This window comes from Cydia pomonella, chromosome 17 (genome assembly GCF_033807575.1).
Source record: "Cydia pomonella isolate Wapato2018A chromosome 17, ilCydPomo1, whole genome shotgun sequence".
Classification (NCBI taxonomy): domain Eukaryota; kingdom Metazoa; phylum Arthropoda; class Insecta; order Lepidoptera; family Tortricidae; genus Cydia; species Cydia pomonella.
The window spans coordinates 19,303,953-19,309,397 of NC_084719.1; the positions used below are offsets into that span (position 1 = coordinate 19,303,953).

The 5,445-nt window shown below is 37.0% G+C and overlaps 1 long non-coding RNA gene across 1 annotated transcript; it reads right to left on the reverse strand.

The window, feature by feature from the left end:
- Nucleotides 1–1,881: 1,881 nt before the first annotated feature.
- LOC133526910 (uncharacterized) lies at nucleotides 1,882–4,111 on the reverse strand. Its single transcript, XR_009800787.1, has 2 exons — nucleotides 3,332–4,111; nucleotides 1,882–3,250 (listed from the first exon to the last, which is right to left on the reverse strand). It is a non-coding gene; the product is annotated as an uncharacterized LOC133526910 (long non-coding RNA).
- Between the last annotated feature and the right edge of the window lie 1,334 nt (nucleotides 4,112–5,445).

Consider the following 5,445-nt stretch of genomic DNA (forward strand, 5'->3'; position numbering starts at 1 on the left):
ATTTAGTATCACATAGGATATTTTCAAGTGTAAGTATCCAATTGGTGTTAAGACGAGTACCGCTAGGAAGACGGCTCGGCTTCACCAGGACGTACAATGTCTTTTATATGGAAGTTACCTAGAAGTTTTCCTTCTAAGGATTTTAAAGAGTAAACAAGAGGACTCAATTTTTTATGAATGACACATTTGTCATAACGGGGCGCTAATTTAGCAGAAAAATGTTTTGCTGCATTTGACAATGGGAAACATCTTTTATAAACGATTTGTCCTTCTTCCAGTTCTACGTGACGCTTCCTCATGTTATAATACCTAGCATTACGTTCATGGGAGGCAATCAACGAGTTACGCACTTTTTGAAATACAGTTTTGAGCTCTTTAAGTCTTTCAGAAAAAGCACCACTGGTATCTAATTCGAGCGCGTTTTGATCTATGGGACCTTCGCTATTATAAAGGGAACCATCTAGAATCATTTGACGACCATGTGTTAAGAAATACGGTGTATTTTTAGTTACTTCGTGACGAGCTGTATTCAACGCACATTGTATTTCCGATACGTTCTTATCCCAGTTACGGTGATCAGAACGCACGTATGAGGCAATGGTTCTTACTAGTTCACGGTTCACTCGTTCCGTTTGATTCGTCTGAGGATGATACCTAGGGTTATAGAAAATATGAGGGACATCATATTTGGACATTAATTCTCGAAAGTCTTTGGAAGTAAATTGAACACCATTGTCGCAGAATATATATTTAGGAACCCCATGTATAAGGAATATCCCTTTTTCCATACACTTAACAATAGCTTTAGCAGTTATGTTGCGTAGTGGAAACAAAGTCACATACTTACTGAAATAATCAGCACATACGAAGAGATACTGATTTCTCAGATAAGATGGAGGAAAGGGACCAAGAATATCACAAGAGATTGCTTCGCCTGGCGACGATATACGTCGTGGATTACCCATCAACCCAGGACGAGCTAAGTTAACAGGTTTATAAGTTTTACAAATTTCACAAGAGTCGACGTATTCCTTCACGTCCTGAAATAAAGTAGGCCAATAATATATGTCTGCTATTTTGGAATGAGTTTTACCCACGCCAAAATGACCTGCTGTAGGATCATCATGACACTTATTTAGGACTTCATTACGATGCTCATAAGGAAGTACCAGCTTCCAGTCAAATTGAGCTGTCAGACGATACTTATTCTTAGAGTAACGGAAGAGTTTATCATTTTCAATTTTAAAGTTGGGAAAGAGAGTAGGTTTTTCAGACACCCGTTTTATAAATAATTTCCCTAACAATACGAGATTCGTTAGGAGATTGAAAATCATCATCTGACCCAGACGACGCAGAAAAGCCTTGCTCATTCCACCGATCTAATAAAGAAGTAATTAATGTTTTCAACAGAAGTACCGCTTTGGTCTCCTGAGGTAACCGTGAAACACGACACAAAAGATATTTGCATCGCGAGGATAGTCTATCAATCGCCGACGCCGTTAAGTCTCCTTTCGCTTCTAAATCTATTTCCTCTACCTTACGTTGGCAGAGCTCCAATTCGGCAACTTCGTTACTTATTAACAAGTCCTGGCACTTCAAACTACCCTTTTTGGCTAAATCTGCAGTCTGTTTTAACGCATGACATAAGCTGGACCGACGCGATATAGGATTAACCGGAAGTCTGCGAATCGCCAGTTCATGTGCCATTTCGTCTTTATGTAAATGTATGATTTTACATCCCGCATTTAGGAAATCCATTTTTTAAGATTGATATTTAATATCAGAAGTAAGTCAGTGTCAAGTTTTGAATTGCAATATTTTAAAGTTAAGTTAAAACTTTATTAGATTTTAACCCTTTTTAAAGTATTTTAAAATAGTGAGAAAATTTCTCTTATGTAAGGCTAATTATTTAGCGTAGTATAGTTTTATTTATAAGTTGGTTAAATTTATAAGTTTAACCTCCAACTCAAGCAACAATTTAAAACAATAACTTGCAATCCCTTTTACATAAAATAACCTTAATACTAAAATAATGCAAAAATGTTTCACTTGGACATGTCATACTCCATAGGCCATACGTTGGGCATGCCACTGTAATAGGTGTGGGTGAGCCCTGGATATGGAGAAGATCTGATTCTATTATTATTAAAGACCGTTTCCATAGAAGGAAACGTGTTTCTATGGAGTGATCCAGAACTCACCAAACTTCACTACTGAAAAGTTCACAAATACCTTCGGCTAACTACAATCATAGATAGGGTCGCGGTTCAGGCCACTATGGAGTGAAAATAGGTATCCAAAAATTTAAGGTAGGACGCCAGGATACTACTCTCATCAAGCGCATGACATATCCAAATGAAAATCCCAAATTTATTTAATACACACCTTTTATTCCTTAAATATATATGACCCGCTACGGTCAACACGAGTTATTTATTAGTAAATAAGTAATACTAAATACTTCTTAGTGACACCACTATTTCTTGAAATTTACACTAAATACATCATAGGCATCTCTGTGTCTATGGACAACAATATCAAAATTTGTCTTACTAACATAACACTGTCTACAGTAAAAGTTATGCCCCAACCTCCGGGGATGTTTAGCAGTAAGCAATTGCTCACAGGGATTACAGGTTACCTGTTCAGCGTAAAGGGTCCATATTTAACTAAAGGTATATCATAAAAGTCTTAACTTCACGGACACTGCCAAGAAGAACGCTGCCACCGGATGGCACAGCCTTAGAGAACCAGGGTCCAGAAAAAACCAGGGTCCAGGAGAACCAGGGTCCAGAAAAAACCAGGGTCCAGAAAAAACCAGGGTCCAGGAAAGACCCTAAGAACAAAGAAAATGTTCTAGGTTAAAAAATTATGTTTTAACACGTTTAGTTTTATAGAAAAATTATATTTTAAACTGAGGCACAGCGGGATTTAAATTACGGCAATGAAGCGGTTAAATGACTTACCGGGGTTTATGCCGGGTCCATTATTTCCTATACCAACGACGGCGCCTGCAGACCGCGTGGCAAGACGAAGAGGTGGTTGACGTTACATTAGGTTTTGCTGGAAAATCCACATAAAACACTATATTAACCCATTTGCGAAAGGACACACTACCTCCGCCTTTCCTTCTTTATATATTTAAAAAGTGTGGAAACTCACCAAGTTATGTTAAATTGAAGAGAAAAGATTAGCAGCCGCCATTTTAGGTAGGCTCTAAGACGCTAAATTATGCACATTTTGGGACGAGCTGTAACAAAATTACATTAACGATTACTAACTTGAATTTACCACAGTTTTAAGAAATAAAACCTTCAAGTAGGTTACATACCCCTAAGATTGATTGCCCAAAGATTTTCTAAGATCCTTCACATCCTGAAGATCGATCGAACAATGATTTATCAAAATTCCAATCCGAGAAACCACAGACAAACTGATGAATGAAAAACTTCCCATTCAATGGATACCACGACTGACCGGTTTGACTCTCGGAATAATTCGAAACATCAACAATAAAAAGAGTTACTCATTTTGGGAAGCTAATAATATGGACTTTATTAATAATTGGAAATTATAAAAAGATAAAAGAACCACAAGTATATGTTTATTGCCGTACAACAAGTGTGACCGACCGTCTGTTACGGAACCATGGACAAAAAGAACCAAATGACATTGACAGCCGTCAGTGTCTACCGCTGAAATAAACAACTGCTCGGTTTTATCGAAATCATACTGTTAATACGTGGTATTTATATGTTTTAAAATGTATTTCAATTGTGAAATGGATATACCCCAACGAAAACAAAGTGCCTGTGTCCTAGCACAACGCAGGAACACGACATGGATGCGCAAAATGCAACGGAGTGAACGCACAGACTGACCTACCGCTCCGGTAAGTTTTGTCCACTCAATATAGCTAAAAGCGTATATGTAAAGTTGAAAATATCACTACAGGTCTCAGTTCTTGACTGACCCACTATGACATCCGTGTCGAAGACATTTCAACTACCAAATCTTACCAAAACAAACATACCATTTTCTAACCTATAAAGTACCTATATAATATGCTACTCAGCTGTTTATAACACTGGGTGGATACCCCAAAGTGTTACAATTTTAAACAGATTCCGTTGTCAACAACAGTCGAATGCACGCGCTATTTTACTTAGGGCATATCTTATTTAGAAACTTGCGTCAAAAACGGCATTCATACTCTGAGAGCAGCAAAATGCCACGTTAGTAAATGAGCTTACGTGTAATAAAACTCCTATATTGTCATTCCCTTTTTGAATCAACGCAAAACTCAGGGTAGTTGTTTTAATCGCTATCCGAAAGCAGATGAGTCGCACGATCTGGTTAACCAGTATAAGTACCCCCTTTAATTACGGCAATTTTTTACAAATCTTGAAGCCACTTTACTGGTATGCCTAACTCGACTCATTGCAGCAGCAATGAGAATATACGGCCAGTCCTCTGGTTGGTAATTTGTGTCCTTCCATTTTCAACAACTCGAGAACAAAAGGATCATAAATGTTTTAATTAAATTTGCACAAAAACAAACATTTTCAACGGTACAATGCATCCCATTTTCCAGGCTTGTTAATTCTTTGGGAGCGTAAAGTGTATGATTTTCTGGAAGATCTGATTAATTAGCAAGGAATTCCGTATTCACTGAATTGTACGCAATTGCATTTGTGCTTACGTGGTTATCCAATAAATTGTAACGGACTGCTGCTTAAGAGCATATGTTAATAAACATGCACATGATTGGTGGGTCATTTATAGTCAAAGTTATTCACTCTTAAGCGTTGGCTTAGGATAATGTAGTAATGTTTTACTTGTGCTCATCGTCTATATCAAAATGAACATGACACGTTTGAGACATCGAATACCAGCGTCCGTCGCTAATAAACTTGCACATCAGTTATATCTTGATATTACGTGTAATAGAATATCTAACTTATAAGCTACTAAATCATCTGAGAACATCCGTTAGCATAAAGAATAAAAGATAAACAACTTTATTTAGGTTGCCCCAGGTCGAACGCAGTAACTAAAACAATACCTACAGAATTCAATAATATTGACGCTGGAAAAGAGAAATGGGATAAACGACACGCAGCTAGCTTTACAGTGGAGCCAAAGAACTGCACTACTTTCTAAAAATATTCATTAAAATTCGCAATTAAGACGAATTTCATAAATGAAAAACTTTATATGGTTATAGTGATGTGTTCTACATTATCCCATTATTATTTTACCTTTAAATGAGTTATTTTCTAATTTAGTGTCACTTATCCCATTTCTCCTTTTCAGCGTGGATATAACCATTTACCGAATGAAAACTAGCTTTAGGATTATCGTAGATTTTTGAACAGTCCCTTTTGAAGAGGAAGGCCGGTATGAGACTGCTTTTGTTTGTATCATGAAAGAACCTTTCAATTT